This window comes from Hevea brasiliensis, chromosome 16 (genome assembly GCF_030052815.1).
Source record: "Hevea brasiliensis isolate MT/VB/25A 57/8 chromosome 16, ASM3005281v1, whole genome shotgun sequence".
Lineage (NCBI taxonomy): Eukaryota > Viridiplantae > Streptophyta > Magnoliopsida > Malpighiales > Euphorbiaceae > Hevea > Hevea brasiliensis.
This window is the reverse complement of record NC_079508.1, coordinates 23891096-23909246: the sequence shown is the minus strand read 5'-3', so window position 1 is coordinate 23909246 and position 18151 is coordinate 23891096. Positions and strand designations below refer to the sequence as shown.

Here is an 18151-nt window from a genome sequence, read left to right as displayed (position 1 = left end):
CCATGCAGAAAATAGCATCAGCTGAAAATCCAGCTGATCCATTCACTAAGCCTATCTCACAGACTCAGTTAGACCGACATCTTGAGAAGATAGGTCTAAGATATTGTAATAAATGGCTCTAGTGCTAGTGGGAGATTGTTAGTAGTATGCCCTAGAGCATATCATTTAGTATGTATCTTGTACATATTTTTAATAATAAAAGGCATTTCCACTTTTCCGTTTACATAATATATTTATGTGTAATAGAAAAGGTCCATTGATATTTTGTTAGAAATATTATTCTTAAGTTGTTAAGAATATGAGTGACAATATTTCTAGCACAAAGTATCATAAATAGGTTCACAATCGAGGATACTTCATAATAAGGACATGACTTATCCAGAAAGATTGTATTCATGTTTGTTCCCAAGTTATTTATATGAGATATAAATAAGATGGAATGGTGAGTCTCATGCCATATAACAAACATGATAGGCACTTATAAATGATAAGTAGGCCGAACCAGTGACACTTATGACAAGCACATGGAGTTTACTCTTGTCAATGTTTTGTCATAAATCATATCGATGCATATAATCTTTAGACTGAGATATACAGTTATCTTGTATATAGGTAGTTTGAGTTTGATCTGCTTTCATACTTGTCTTGTGTATGGGTATATGGGCATCTGTTGGCTCTGCTAGTTATATATGGAGGTAGGTGTTGATCAAGATGGAATCTGTTCCTCTAAGTAAATAGAGTTAAAATCCTATGTTCATTTAATTGTTCTTGATGTTTCAAGTTCTGGCAGACAGATAGATTTATTCGAAAAGAGTTTACGATGAGAAAATCTTTTAATCAAGAACTGGAATTAAAGAGAACATAATATTCATAGCAAATGGAGTTTGACATAAACCATGACCCGGCTTGAGTTGGGATTTTGTAATGAGAGATTCTAGTGCATGGTAACATATGATTATAGGTTCATTTAAGGTAAACCTTATTACTAATTGGGTGGCCATGGCACGCTATGCTAGGTGTTAACCATGGTCTAGGAGGTTCATAAAATGATTTAGAGAAATCATTTATGGTAAGAAAGAGTTCGATGATATTAAGAGTTGATATCATGTCTCATTGCCAATTAGTGATGAGCCTAGTAAGTCACACACATACACAAGTTATCACCTATTTAAATATGATTTAATTAATTAATTAAAGAGTTTAATTGATTAATTAAATAGATTTGGTTTGCAATTAAATTGCAAAGTCCCTAGCATGACTTGAAACCAAATCTAGATTATTGGATGTGTAGTATAAATTAAATTTATATTTAAAGTGTTTAAATATGAATTTAATTGATGAGAAATTAATTAATAGAGATTAATTAATTAATTTATATTTGATATAAATTAATTAGAAGAAGAAAAATAATTATTTTGGGTTGAGAACTCAAAATTAAGACACAGGGGCATTTTGGTCATTTTACAGTGTGACACGTGGCACCATGAGATGGTGACACATGGCATAACACATAAGCTTGCCAAATGTTTTTTTAATCATGTAAGATGATTAAAATCAAGATTAAATATAGGTTTGACACTTGGCACAATGTGATTGGGTCACTTAAACCTAGAGCTAATCAAAAGGTGACATGTGGCTAGGGTTTAATGTGTTAACCTAGCTATTTAAGTGTGGTTATGAAAAGAAACATAACCAGCAGCCTCTCCTCTCAATTGTCACGCCACTTTGAGCCTCTCCAGCTATTTCTCTTCATCTCTCATCAATTCAAAGAGATTAGCCATCAATCTCTTGAATTAAGAACACTAGAAATTGTTTCTAGTGTCCTGTTTACATCTCTAATCTCTTAAAAGGCAGAACTTGAATTTCTAATTGATAGAAAATGCTTTAGAAGCTGTTCAAGGGCTGCCATAGGTGTTCTTGGTGTGGACAAGCTAGAGGGACAACATCTGGTGTCCTAAAGACGAATCTCAAAGGCGCATAACTGTAGCACATCAAGAGGTTAGTGTAATCATTCTTGATTTAATCTAGGGTTCTAAAATTAATCTGATTAATTTTAAAATCTTAAATGGCAAATACAGATCCAAAAACATATTAAAAGAGTTTTAATATGTTGTTTATCATTGAAATCAAATAGATAAAAATAAATCTTGCATGGTGCATGTGACCCTAGGTGAAAATTTTTGAATTCAATGGTATAATCTTGTGTTTTTCACGCTTCCGTTCCTTCACTCATTACCCTCAGGGGTTTTCAAAGAAATTCTCTTCAATTTCAATCAACTATTGCCTGATGACGTGACAACCAGTCCATTCCCAAGATCACGTCAAATTCATGGAAGGGTAACTCAATCAGATCTGCCAAAAATTCATACCCCTGAATCCTCAACGGGCAACCCTTGTACACTTTGTTCACTACCACACTGTGACCCAATGGATTAGTGACCAGAATGTCTTGGTCACTCTCCCCTACCAGTATCCCCCTTTCTACGGGTAGATTGATGCAGATGTATGAGTGAGTGGATCCTGGATCCACCAATGCATGCACAGGTGTAGTGTAGAGGAAGAACGTACCCCTGATGACATCCGGGGCATCTTGCTCCTCCTGAGCTCTAATAGCATAAGCTCTTGCAGGTGGTCTGCTGTCAGGCCTCTCTGCTGGCTCAGATGCAGGCCTCTGTGATGGTCCTCTGACCTCGAGACTTGCAGTTTTCTACCCCTGCGTAGTGCGGGAGCAGTGCATGCGCTTGTGTTGGAGCAGCTGTAGTAGTTCTGCGTGGACAGTTTCTCAGCTGATGCTCTGTTGACCCACACCTCAAGCAGGCACCAGTTACTCTCCAACACTCCCCCTTATGCCATTTCTGACAGTGTGGACAGGCAGAAGATGCCGGGGCTGGTCCCCTGAACCCCATCCCTGGAGAGCTGCCCACTGATGGTGTGGACTGACCTCTCCTAGGGGTAAACTGTGGCCTGGGCCCCTGAGACTGACCCTGGCCCTGTGGCTGGGCTGAACTTTGTGCAGGAGGACCCTTGAACTTCTTCCCTGATGCAGGAGCTGAACTCGTGACCGGTCCCTCTTCTGCTGTCTCTCTCTTCTAGTCCACTCACTAATTCTCACTTTTTCAACCTTTATGGCAGCTTCCACTAACTTGGTAAATTCTGTGATTCCCAAGGCAGTGAGCTGGATCTTGATGTTGTCATTTAGTCCCTCTTCAAATCTCTTGCATCTTTCAGCTTCATTTGGGACTATCTCCCTTCCGTAGCGGCTTAATCGGACGAATTCTTTCTCATACTCGACCAGCGACAATTGTCTCGCCTCGAGTTAATAAATTCTCTTCTTCTCTCTTCCAAATATACAGTACCCACATACTTCTTCTTGAACTCGAGAGAAAGAAATCCCAAATTCTGACTTCTGCACTTCACTGAACCACGATGTCCCACCATTCATAGGCATCATCTTGCAAAGAAAGAGATGGCGGCTTCGAGTTTTGCTGCAGATGCAGTGGAGCTGTTTTAGTACTCTGCCGTTCTGTTCAACCAGGTTCTACCGCAGAGTCAGTCATCTTCTCTCTTGCCATATAAGTACACAGCTCCAAACTTCCTTAACCTTTCAGTGTGATTTACTGTGTGGAGTGGTGGTGGTGGTGGTGCTGGCATTACTCCAGCCATCTGTCTAAAGAAGTCGGCCATTTGTTGGAACATGGCCTGTGGAGGCTGAGCAGGCTCTGCCTGAGCTGGTGGAGCAGATTCTCTCATACCCCCAGTCTCAGCTGCTGCAGGTGGAGCATGACTCTCCACTTCCTCCTCAACGGCTCTCTGAGAGGAAGGATCCATATCCTATTCAAAATAAGAAAGATAAACAGATCTGCGTTAGTGTCACCTCGACTCTTACAAATGCAATGCATGGTATGGACTCAATCTAGGCCCAGAAACGCCTAAACCGTGCTCTGATACCACTAAATGTGACACCCCTTACCCGTGTACAGTATACCCGAGTAAGTAATGCCACACGGTGTACCGGCACACTCTAATATTCCTCAACTAATTTAGACAATGCTTTTGCATATAATTTATGAAATACAATTTATTTAAACCATTTATCAAAAGTATTATTCATTTAAGGTTCCGAAAATTTTAAAGAAAATCCGGCGGAGTACCGGCTAAAAATGGAGAAAACCGTTCTTCGGAACTTGTTAAAAACACTTCCAATAAACAAAATCATTCATTCTCAACTTCAATATCATCACAAAACTCAATATCAAGATTTCAACAATTTTTCAGTTTCAGGTTTCAACAACCTTTTCATTTCTCAACATCCATTTCTCATATACAAGCAATAAATACATGCTCAAATCTTACATTCATAGTCATAACTTTCATTATTTACATAAACATCAAAATATATTACATGAGTTCAAATACATATGAGAAAATACAAATCTGCTACAAAATATCAAAATGACAAAATGACACCTAGTGCCCTCCCGATGCTGCTGCGGTAGTGAGGTGACACGGACATCGAAGCTATCGGATAGACTCACCCGATGCGTGGTCTCTTGGGCTCACGATCGGGATCTCCAGTACCTACGCGTGGCAAAAGCAACGCGCTAAGCAATAATGCTTAGTGGTGCAATAATAAAATAACAAGAAATGACAGATATAAATATGTATTGTATGTACATGTTTTGTTTGTCATGTATTTGTATATCCATTCATTTATTTCTTTTGCATTGCTCATTTTCATTCATTTGGTTGCCCAAGTAACCTACACTAGACGACTGGACTGGATAACGGGTAAACTGGCACTGGGTACCTAGTACCTCGGGCCGTCACACCATCAGTCACATATGCATCTCGGTGTGCAGCGAGCGGCTAACAAGCTGTAAATGATATCAGGCACAAGGCCAAGTCTCAATGCAAAGTCAGAATGGCTAAAAGCCATGAAATCACAGAATGGCATTTTTGCCATGTGCAGTACTGCTAACGGAACCCTATTGGCATGCCAAACTATCCAAACCAATCTTGCTAGGTATATTAGGGCATTTGAAACTCTTAAATTCGTCAATTTGTGAATTTCAACTTTTATGGTGTTACTATTCATCATTGGTCAACAAAAATGTTGACTTTTAGCATAAAAATGTGTACATCAACTTTGGCACTCCCAACATACCACATTTGGTGTTTAAAACTTGTTGGCATTAAGTGTTTTTGCAATTTCAAAGTGTAACCCACACTAGCAGAAAATTTCAGTTTTGGTGCCCTAACTTCACTGTTCCATTGGACACTGTTACTGTTGGAATTTGAAGAAATGTAAAACATGAAAGTTGTTCCTTATTTTGTCTAGTTGAATTTCCTTTTTTGAATCACTCCATTTGGAGTTTTGTAGCTCCAGATATGGCTCAAAAACCCAAGCTGCCTGGATATGCAGTCTGCAGAATTTTACCATATCTACAGTGCATGAACAGTGACTTGAGTCACTTGGTTGACTGGGTTCTGGCCATAATTTGGGGTAGGTTCCTTCATGAAAGTTGTTTGTATATGTCTTAACTTGTTGCTGTAAAAATTTCAGACCAATTGACCAAATATACAGTGACTTATGGCCAAATGAACAGTTACTGTTCATTTGGCAAATTCTGCAGAATTCAGTGCAGGGTATCCGGATTGGAGCTGGGTTTTGACCCTTTTGCTTTGGTCTTTTGGGCATGGTTTCTTCAGCAAAAATGTGCCATTATAAGCCTAGTTTCATGTCCAATTGGCCAAACTTCAATTGGACTAGCACAGCCCAAGTTATGGCAGTGCAAAGGGACTGAAATTTCAGTCCCTATGCTGCTGTCCATAGGGCAGTTTATACTTTCACTTTACCATCCCATTTTTCAGTTCTAATTAGGGTCAACATACCTAAAATGGTCACTAATTGACCATTAAAAAGTCCTCTAACCATTTCCAAAGCTAAGTCACAATTTCACCTTTCCAAACCCTAATGTCCAAACCAATTACTCATACAAACTCAAAAAATTCAACTCCATTAAACTCCAATTCATATATATGCATTAATTGACATTAATATACCAACTTAATTGCAATTAAACCATCAAAACCCTAACCCTAACTTGGCTGCCACCATTCATACATACTCCTACATAAGTGTTTTATTCAATTTCTTAACAATTTCTTATTCACTTGAACTTCCTAACATGGAATAAAAAGAAAAATGTAAGAGTTAGCACTAACCTTTTTTTTTTTAGCAGAATTTTCCCAAGCAATTCCTTCACTTTCTTGGCTTTTCTTGGTTGCCAAACACTTGTCCTTGATGTGGGTATAACTTTTTGTGAAGGAAGGATAAGGTTTTGAGGTGAGGAAGCTTAGGAAAATCAACCTTTAAAAGAAAAAAAATGGAGAGAAAGCTTCTTGATTTGGTATACGGGAATTGAAGAAGAAGAATTCAGTTTTTCCTTTCAATTTTCTGCCCATTTGACTCATTTTAATTGGTTTATGGACATGTGTCACAATGTGATTGGGTGAGAGTGCTTAGTGACATAAGCATGAGGTCAAAATTATAATTTTAATTCATTTTTTTTTCTTTTCTTTGCTACTCATTTTCAATTCAATTTTTAGCAATATTTATTCACATTTTAGATCATAATAATTATTTACTTAACTGGACAAGTCGGCCAAAAATCACCTCTGAAGGCGAAATGACCAAAATGCCCTCCGTTTAGCTTAACGAGTCAAAATTGTCTGTACCGATTGAAAAATTTTTCTAAGTATTTTCTTGGCATTCTAATGCCATGGGAACCTCAATGAACCTTCTCTGGAGTCCCAAAAATTATTTTATAATTTTTCCCCCGGGTCTAGGGTTCCTCGTTGCGAGAACCGCAACTTCCCTCTGGTTACCTATCGCTTGGGCACCGGCTCGTTTTGCTTGGTTGTATTTTATTTCTAAAATTTTTACTAAGTTTTTCTTATTAATATTTGAGTTAATTAGGGTTCCTGACTTTAGTTTAAATATTTTTCCGGACGTTCTAGCTGTCCGGACCGACACCGGTCACCGGAACAGTAGAATGTACGGAGTGGTTACCGGGAGGGTGTTACAACTGCGCCTTTTTATTGTCACATCCCGACTTAGCGGGCCCCAGCTCAAGCCCCTCTCTGGCCGGCGTACCCCCCTAGAGGCCGGCGGTGCGACTCACAAGGTACTGTCCGCTTTGGTGGAGTTCAATCCCTTCGCCCTGCAGAGCTAGGATTCGAACCCATATCACCTCACGGGTTTGCTTCGCCTCTTACCAATTGAGCTCTCAGCTCTCAATTGGTAAGAGGCGAAGCAAACCCGTGAGGTGATATGGGTTCGAATCCTAGCTGCAGGCGGATTGAACTCCAAAGCGAACATTGTAGAGTCTGCCGCCTCTGGGTACGCTGCAAGATGGCCACCCAGAGAGGGGCTTGAGCTGGGGCCCGCTAAGTCGGGATGTGACAAAGAATGTTAGGGCAAATTATGAACTTAACTCAATCAAATTGTGAAACGAATTCAGGTCACCGAATCTGCCAGAATCTGGGCACCTAAAATTGACCAAATGAACAGTAAACTTTGCAAGGCTATAACTCTCTCTAGAAAACTCCAATTTAGGTGATTCTTGAACCGATGGAAACTAAGACATAGTATAATATTTCATATGAAGAATGTTAGGCCAAATTATGAACTTAACTCAATCAAATTGCGAAACGAATTCGAGTCACCGAATCTGCCAGAATCTGGGCACCTAAAATTGACCAAATAAACAGTAAACTTTGCAAGGCTATAACTCTCTCTAGAAAACTCAGATTTAGGTGATTCTTAAACCGATGGAAACCTAAGAGATATTACAACATTTCATATGAAGAACATTAGATCAATTTATGGACTTAACTTGGTCAAATTGCTAAACGAAGTTGGATCGATAAATCTGCCAGAACAAAATCTGCAGCATGAACAGTGACGTGAACAGTAATGGTGTTTTGGGCATAACTTGAACAACACAGCTCTGAATTAGGCGATTCAAAAAGGAAAATAAATTTAAGACCTAAATGAACAATTTTCATGAAAAACACCTCACCAAATTATGATCGAAACTAGGCAAAAATTGGGTTCAAAAATTGGGGCACCAAGCTGTCCCAAAACCAAAATATTCTAAAATTTTCAAAGCTAACTTGGGATGCATTAGACATGCATATAATGAGTTTTTGGTTGCAATTGAGATTGGTATTGAGGTATTCTATTTGTGTATATTCAGTAGAAAAAGAAGTTTGAACGGACAAGGAGAAGTAGGTAACAATAAAGGAGAGCATTGAAGGTTTATGCACAACTAACATTTTCTTCGTTTTTAAATTTGTAAATTGCTTGGAATGTGTTAAATTGAATGAGTTTGCTTTGAACAAGTTTACTTTGACTGAAATATGGTTTTTCTCTTGCATTTAAGAAATTTAGGTGTTGCTACCTTTATTTGGATATTATGATGAATTTAAATGTGTTTATTGGTTTATAAATGTGATTGTTGAATGGAAAATTTTTGGAAACTGTTTTGAAACCACAGTTAGCATGACAGTCCCTTTTGGAACTCCCCAGTAGCAACGGCTACTTGGGATTGGTAATTGATATTGATTATGTCTCCCATTAATGACGGTTAGTGGGGTAAGACTATATGAGTACTCATTAGCTAGCTAGCCCTTCCCTCATTAATAACGGTTAGTGAGGTTGAGATTGCTTTGTCGTGGTCTACAACACGGCACTGATCGTGAAATTTTGTGTCATGGCCTGAACTGTGTGTTGATGTTGGCAACACTAATGCTTTGTGAATTGTGATTTATGAAGTATGATTTCTCATTTGCAATATTATTCAAATAAATGGCTCTTATGAACTTAGAACTCTTGTGAAGTTTTCATGCTTAAGAAAAATGTGATTTATTATGCTTTGACAAATTGTGTTTTACCTTAAGTTTTAAAGTTATTAGCTGTGCACCACTGAGTGATATACTCAGCGATAGCTTCTTTATGCTGTCGCAGGTAAGGGAAAGGAGAAGGTTGTCGAGTGAGAGACTTGAAAGCAACATTTTGGTATTGTTTGTGGGTATTTACGTTAGGTATACCCTTGTGATTCCTTTAGATGTATTTTGTACCTATATGTATGGATGTATGGATATTGAGCAGTTTGTATTTAAAAGCATTGCATTGCTATCTCATTTTGAGTTTGTAACTATTTTGTATTTTACTTTGAGACTTATGAAAATGTAACTTTTGTAATATTTAGTCTATCATTATTTCCAATGAATGTTTACATGAAATTTTAACTATTCTCATGCAGTTTTCCACAAAAGAATTGATAAGATAAAAAGTTATGATTTGTTTTAAAATCCTTTGTAGCATAACTAATGGGTTATCTGTAGGTGGAGTTTGGTAATTCATTAGGTATGCTACGGGAACATGTCGTGCCTTATAAGGGATAGGGTGTGACAATTTTTTACTGTGATCCAGAGATAGACAGAACTAGAAGAGCCATCAGGAGAGAAAGGAACATCAAGAGCACGACTAAGAAGATCCTGAAATTCTAACCATGGCCAATAATAATGACAGGCCAAGACTCTTGAGAGACTACAGAGCTCCATCTGTCCAAGGATTTCAGCCCAGTGTCACTAGACCCACAATGGAAGCCAATAACTTTGAATTAAAACCAGCATGGCTTCAAATGATTCAACAAACACAGTTTGCGGGTTCACCAACAGAAGATTCACATTATCAGCTCTAGTGCTTTCTTGCCCTTTGTGACGCATTTAAGATGAATGGAGTGTCTGATCAAGCCATAAGACTCAGAGCATTTCCATTCTCCCTTTGAGACAGAGCAAGGAAGTGGTTACTTTCTCAACCAGCTAGAATGTTCACCACTTGGGAAAACCTCTCACAAGCTTTTCAAGCAAGGTATTTTCCACCTATAAAGACTACAAAACTGAGGCTTGAGCTCAAAACCTTCAGACAAAAGGAAGGTGAATCACTTTATGACGCATGGGAAAGATATAAAGACCTGTAGAGGAAATGTCCACACCATGGCATAGAGCATTGGCTACTAGTACAAAATTTCTATAATGGGTTACTACCCTCTACAAGAAGCACAGTTGATTCAGCTGCAGAAGGTGACTTAATGGAGAAAACAGTGACACAAGCACTTGAACTTTTAGAAAGGGTTGCATACCATAATTATGAGTGGTCAAATGAAAGAGGAAATGCAAAGAGAACAGCAGGAGTCCTGGAAGTGGACACCCTAAACATGATAAATGCTCAATTTGATCAGCTCACAAGGAGGCTTGATAAAATGCAAGCCAATGCAGTAAGAATGAATAGTCAACATGAGGACAACTATGGAGGAGGATATTCAGAATATAACAGCTTTAATGAACCCTCTACAAAACAGATGAACTATGTGAATAATGGAGGAAACTTTAACCAGAGACAGCCCAACAATCCATATTCAAACACTTATAAACCTGGATGGAGGAATCACCCAAATTTCTCATGGTCCAATCAATAAAACCAGCCAATAAATAAGCAATAGGGATACAAACCATCAGCACCCCTTGGATTTCAAAACAGAGGCCAAAACTTTACACAGCCACCACCGCCTCCTCAAACTCAGCAACTTGAGCCGAAGATGACCATGGAATCCATGATGGAAGGGTTCCTAGTAGCTCAACAATAACAGAATGAATTGATTAAATAGCTGACTTCTAGAATGGACCAACTTGCTACCCATAACAAGATGTTGGAGAATCAAATTGCTCAGTAAGCAAGTTCTTCAAGTAAGGTTGATGGTAAACTGCCTAGTCAATTGGAGATGAACCCAAGGGAGCATTGTAAGGTAGTTACATTGAGGAGTGGGAGAACTCTAGTATAATCAGAGAAAGAACCAACAGATGAGACCTTAGGAAAATCTGAAAGCCAAGCAGAGAAAAAGGAGGGAGAAGCCAAGAAAGATTAGTAAAAGGAAGCAGGGAAGAAAAAGAAGCTACCAGAGCCATATCAGCCTCCCCCACCTTTTCCTCAGAGATTTCAGAAAGCCAAATTGAACAAGCAGTTTGGGAAGTTTTTATAAGTTTTACAGAAACTTTATATCAACATCCCCTTCACTAAAGCACTCTCTTAGATACCATTCTATGCCAAATTTCTTAAGGAAATTCTGTCAAAGAAAAGAAAGTTGGAAGACTATGGGACAGTAGCTCTAACAGAGGAATTCAGTGCCATACTGCAAAATAAACTGCCTCTAAAGTTGAAAGATCTAGGAAGCTTTTCCATACCCTGCCTCATTGGCAACAAGAAAATAGACAAGGCTCTCTGTGATTTTAGGGCAAGCGTGACCTTAATGCCTCTACCAATATGCAAAAAACTGGAGATCGGAGAACTGAGGCCCATGATAATTTCAATGCAATTGGCTGATTGAGCTATTAAGTATCCAATGGGCATACTTGAGAACATCCGTATCAAAGTGGGCAAATTCTTCATTCCAGTAGACTTTGTTGTCCTTGAAATGGAAGAAGATGTTCAGATCCCTATCATCTTGAGAAGACCATTCTTGGCAACAGCCGGAGCCATCATAGACGTCAAAAATGGGAAACTAACCCTCAAGGTAGGAGAAGAAGAAGTGGAATTCAACTTGTTTGATACAATGAAACACAAAATCGAACCTGATGAATGCTTCAAGGTTGACATAATTGACAAACAAGTTGAAGAAGAATTGTGCACAACCACACAGTGAATGATGAAAACATAGAAATAATAGCCCGTGTGCAATAGTTAGCAACTCATCCACCCCTACCACCCCTAGCTAAAGCCTCCGAGATGAAGGAGTTAAAGGAGGAACAGCCTAAGATCAAGCTCCAGGAAAATGCCAAACAGGTAGAGCTTAAACCTCTCCCATCCTCGCTAAGGTATGCATTTATGGACTCAAACTCTAAATATCCTATTATAATTAATGCTAGCCTGTCTAAGTTAGAAGAGGAAAAATTGTTAAGAGAACTTAGGATCCATAACAAGGCCATAAGGTATAAAATAGAAGACCTGAAATGTAACACCCCTCACCCGTCTACAGTGTAGCCAAGCAAAGTGTGTTACACGGAGTGCCGGAGCACCTGATCTTATCTGATTTCATTACAGTTCTTGATTTATTTATTCAAAAACTTTATTTAAGGTTTAGGCTATTTTTTTTACTTTTATCAAAATCTAACTAATTTGGAAATTGCAAAAATTTTAACAATAATCCGATAAAGTGTCGGCTGTAATTTGGACTAACAGTTCTTCTGAACCTACCAAAGACAATTCACAACATATTCCAATTCATAGCTCAATTTTTCTCAATAATATCTCATCAGTTTCTCAATTTTTCTTAAACTCAATCTCATTCAGAATCATTATGATTAGACAATCAATTCAGACATCAGAATTCTTTCATTTCATTAACTTATATAATTTTCCAATTAAGTACATAAATTTGTCAAGTACAGGATATACAAATGAAATTACAATATACTTAGAATGAACAAAATACATAACATGTATAATTATGAGCCCTATCTACATGCATTGCTGAGGAGGTGACAATCTTGAACTCTTCTGACACTTCTGCAGATCTAGACTCCAAAAATCTCAGTCGACAGTCTACTGGTTTTACCTTTCGTACCTGCGCGAGGAAGCAATTCCATCGCGCTAAGCATTTCTGCTTAGTGGTGCAATAGTATAACAAGAAATAATATATACAAATAAAGAAAGAAATAACTCATAATTCGGATATCCAGGAATCAATTATTCTAACTGTATTGTATTTTAAGTCTCTAAGGTTCTGTAAATTGTATCTTTGTTATGTTTCTGTTGCTAATCTCTTTTACTCATTTCATTCAATGCCTAATTTAATTGTGTTGAAATTTTTGTATACTTAACTTAACTTAACTACCTGAATTGAATAATGTTTTAATTGACTGCCCATGTAGCCTATACACTGACTAGACTGGATAAACGGATATACTAGCACTGGGTACCTAGTACCTCGGGCCGTCACACCATCGGTCACAAAGTATCTCCCGGTGTGCAAACAGTGTGGCTAAAAAGCCATATAATCAATCAGGCATTAAGCAGAGTATAATAACACAATCTGTATAGCCATAGGCTATTAAAATCATAGTATGGCATAATAAGCCATAAAACACAGTATGACGTAAATTCATTTCTGAGCAATTTGTCAGAATCCTATTGGCATGCCAACCTATCCAAACTAGTCAACTAGGCAAATTAGGGCATATTACAATGTTACATATTTAATTCTTTATTTATAGGGTTTATACATCTTTATGCCTTTCACTGGTCAATAAAATTATTGACCTTTTTATGCATCATGGATAGGTTGATTCTAGCATCAACATGTCACAATTTACAATTCAATATGTTGTCAATATAATGCAATTTACCCTTTTCACAAGTTGGCATTCATTGCCAAATCACTTCAAGCATCATTTTATGTAATTACCAATTTTTTATTTTAGTGTGCTAGATTGGTCTAGCTTAAAGTCCTATTTCCCTTAGTTTTTTAGCTTCTGGTCAAAGAAGCAAAATTGTAGCTCTATGTCTTATTGCACTCGGAGCAAAATTTCAGGTCATTATGAGTTGTATAGGCCAAGATATGGTCAATTTACTAAAGTTGGACAGATTGCACCTTTGGTGCAAAATTTGGTCAATTTCTCAATTTTTGTGTGCTAGATTTGTCTAGCTTAAAGTCCTATTTCTCTTGGTACTATTCCCTTCAATTCATTTTATTAGTCAACCTATAATGTTGACCCTTAATGCACTCTACGTGAGTCAATTCTAATGTTACTAATATGTCACATATTATAGCCCTTTAGTGTTGGTATATGTTACCAATTTTCATTTCTACGTGTATTGCATTTTATTGCAATTTACAGGATTTCGGTGTACTATTTTGACCTAACTAAACGACCTAGTTCCCTCTGTTTTTGGGTTTCGGTCCAAACTAAAAACTTGTAGGTCTATGTCTTATTGCACGCGGGGAAAAATTTCGGGTCATTCTTAGTTCTGTAGACCAAGATATGGTCAATTTATCAATGCTAGACGGAATGCACTAAAATAGTAGGCTTAGGTCATTTTTAGGTCACTTTTGGTTCTGCCAGTTTTGGTACCTGAAATTTTGCAAGCTATTTGGCTTGGTTCTGGCCATTTCTGGGCTTTGGTGTCTTCATAAGAATTGTAGCTCTATGTCTAAACTAACCATGGTAAAAATTTCAGGTCAATTGGACCTGTTCTGAGTGAGTTATGGTCATCCCAAGGACTACTATTCATATGGTCAAAAATCTGGGTTGCAAGGTTGCTATTTCGGATTTGGTCATTTTTAAGGTCAGTTTCTAGGCAGAATTTTGGCAACATTTCTACACGAAAGTTGGCCTATTTGGTGTCTAGTTTCATCCCCCCATTGGCCTCATACCAATTGGGTTCATAGTTTGGCACTTATGGCCTAATTTAGGTACTGCCTTCAATACACAACCTGCACAAAGTACATACACTTCCAATTTGATATTCCTTCTCCTCCTCATTACTTCAATATTCAATCAATAACACTTCCATATATATATTGTACACAATTCCAGCAACACTTTTGGACAGAATATTCAAGTGCTCAATGCACACAATTCACCATTAAGTTCAACATTCACTTCCACCAAAATTCAACATATCTCAATGTCAATATTACACATACACTTCAACATAATCATACTTCAATATCACTTACACTTGCTACCCACAATTTAACATTATCATATTTCATTAATAACTACATGTTCACACACAAATTCATGGTTTAATAGGCTGCCAAACATGGCAGTTTGCCCAAAGCATTAAGGTTCCATTACACACCCTTAATTCAAGCGCTACATGAACATACTTAGATTTTAACTTACTACTTCCTCCATTTAAGTTATTCAACCTTAATTTCCATCCATTATAGGTAAGAAAAACTCAACTACAATAAACTTTCATGGCTGTCCAAAATTGAATATATCAATAACTCATCGAATCCTTCAAATTTCTTCACCATCCAACTCATCTCAACCTTAATACAAACTTTAATGAAGCAAGGGATGAAAAACTAGCACTAACCTTTTTTGAGCTTCACCAAAACTTCATCAAATCCTCTTCTTTTTGCTTCCAACATACTGCCCAAGCTGTGTGTGCAAGCTTTGATGAAGAAACTAAGTAGAAATGGTGGCTTGATCATGCACTCGTGGAGGTTGCATGTGGGGCATCCATGGTGATTTCCATGGTGAACTCCATTTCTCTTGGTTGGTTATTTCTCAAGGTGGAAAATGATGGTTTTTCTATCCCAAAGGAATATTTAAGTGTCCCAAATTAAGAGTTAGTGGAGCACTAACTTGGATTTTAATGTTTAATTAGTTAAAGTTTCTTTATTTGCTCATTTGGCTCCATTCTTTTACTATTTACATATTGTATCACAATTTAATTTTTCATGACATTTCTAAAGTGTAATATCATTTATTTTTAATGGACATTGAGGTCAAAAGGCAACCCTAGGTGTCAAATGACCAAAATACCCTACTTCGGGTTATATTCCTAATTTTTCGGTAACACCGATTTTTCTCTGTTTCTCGATTTTTTATTTTTCTTTGTACTAATTTATTAATTTTTCTTTGGTATTTCTAGTGTCAATTACATTTCAATAAACCTTTATCTATGTCTCAAAATTAAATTCCGAGGGTTCCCCGCAGTCCTGGGGTTGGCAACGGCCTTCCTTGTGCGATCACCCATCACTGTGGTGCCGGCTCGTTTAACTTAGCTTCATTTTCTCTCTTTCATTTGTCTTTGATTTTTCTTGCATTTTCTTCTTATTTATTTCATCATTATATGTCTGTTCATTATCACCGAAGTGTAGTTTCAGACATTCTGACTTTCTGGGGCAGACATTAGCCGTCGGAACAGTAGAATGTACGGACTATGAAAATGAGGATGTTACATGAAAGAAATCAACCCCTCGATTTGCATTCATAGGATACCCATGGAAGAAAACAGTAAACCCACTATCGAGCACCAAAGAAGACTTAACCCAAACATGAAAGAAGTAGTCAAGAAAGAAATTTTAAAGCTATTAGATGTAGGTATCATATACCCAATTTCTGATAGTAAATGGGTTAGTCCAGTACATGTAGTTCCTTAGAAGGGTGGGACAACTGTAATTCAAAATGCAAACAATTAACTAATCCCCACTAGGGTAGTCAATGGTTAGCGAATGTGCATAGATTATAGGAAATTGAATAGTGCTACCAGAAAAGACCATTTTCCTCTCCCTTTTATCAACCAAATGTTAGAAAGTTTAGTAAAGCACTTTTATTTCAGTTATCTAGATGGGTATTCGGGATTCTTCCAAATTCCCATTCACCCAGAAGACCAAGAAAAGACTACATTCACTTGCCCTTATGGAACATTTGCATATAGGAGAATGCCTTTTGGTCTTTGTAATGCCCCTACTACCTTTTAAAGATGCATGATGGCTATTTTTTCTGATTATATTGAAAAATATCATGGAAGTTTTTATGGATGATTTTTCTGTCTATGGAACTACTTTTGATGATTGCCTAGCTAATTTATCTAAAGTATTGCAAAGATGTGAAGAATAAAACCTGATCCTAAATTGGGAAAAATGCCACTTCATGGTAAGGGAAGGTATAGTTTTGGGACATTTGATATCAGAAAGAGGAATTGAGGTTGATAAGGCAAAAATTGAGATCAATGTAAACATGCCACCACCAACATCAATCAAGGGAGTGTGAAGCTTTTTGGGACATGTAGGGTTCTACAGAAGATTCATTAACGATTTTTCTAAAATACCTAAGCCACTTACCAACCTGTTAAGTCAAGATGTTCCCTTTCATTTTAATGAAAATTGCTTTGTTTCTTTGAACAGGATCAAGGAAGCCCTGATCTCAGCACCAATAATGTAACCACCAAATTGAGAGCTACCATTCGAGGTGATGTGCAATGCGAGTGACTTTGCAGTTAGAGCGGTGCTCGAGCAAAGAAAAGATAAAAAGCTCCATGCCATTTATTATGTTAACAAGACACTCGATGATGCGCAAATCAATTATGCCACTAAAGAGAAGGAATTCCTACCAGTAGTGTTTGGAATGGACAAATTCAGACCTTACCTAATTGGGTCAAAAGTCATTGTATTCACATATCATGCTGCAATCTGGTACCTTTTGAACAAAAAGGAAGCAAAACCAAGGCTGATTCAATGGATTCTACTCTTGTAAGAATTTGACCTTGAAATCAAGGATAAAAAGGGATTCAAAAATGTAGTGGCTAACCATCTTGCCAGGCTAAAATTGGAGTACACAAGAGACTTCAAGGATTTGCCAATTAATGACTCATTTCCTGATGAGCAATTACTTGCATTCTCCAAGGCTCCATGGTATGTTGACTTTGTTAATTTTTTTGTATGTAGGGTATTGCTGCCAAACATGACTTATCTGCAAAGGAAGAAATTCCTACATGATGTGAGATATTACATATGGGAGGAACCTCTACTGTATAAGAGATGTAATGATGGGCAGATAAGAAGATACAAACCAGAGGTAGATATGGAAAGTATCCTTCATCACTGCTATTCATCACTATATGGAGGACATTTTGGCACCTCAAAAACAGCAGCCAAGATCTTGCAAGCAGGGTTTTACCGGCCACATTTGTTTAAAGATGTGAGATCCTTTGTCCTAGCTTGTGATCAATGCCAAAGAACAGGTAGCACTTCAAGTAGGAATGAATTGCCACTGCATGGTATACTTGAGGTAGAATTGTTTGATGTATGGGGGATAGACTTCATGGGCCCATTCCCCTCTTCCCATGGAAACAAGTATATTCTGGTTGGTGTTGATTATGTGTCAAAATGGGTAGAAGTAATAGCCACACCAACCAACGATGCTAGAGTGGTCATAAGGTTCCTTAAGAAGAATATCTTCACAAGATTTGGCACACCATGAGAAATAATCAGTGATGGAGGAAGTCACTTCTGCAACCAACAATTCGAAACACTAATGAAAAAGTATGGAGTGACTCACAAGGTGG

General features: G+C 37.7%; 1 non-coding gene across 1 annotated transcript; it reads right to left on the bottom strand.

The window, feature by feature from the left end:
- Nucleotides 1–9965: 9965 nt before the first annotated feature.
- Nucleotides 9966–10072, bottom strand: LOC131175103 (small nucleolar RNA R71). Its single transcript, XR_009145264.1, has one exon. It is a non-coding gene; the product is annotated as a small nucleolar RNA R71 (small nucleolar RNA).
- Nucleotides 10073–18151: the final 8079 nt, after the last annotated feature.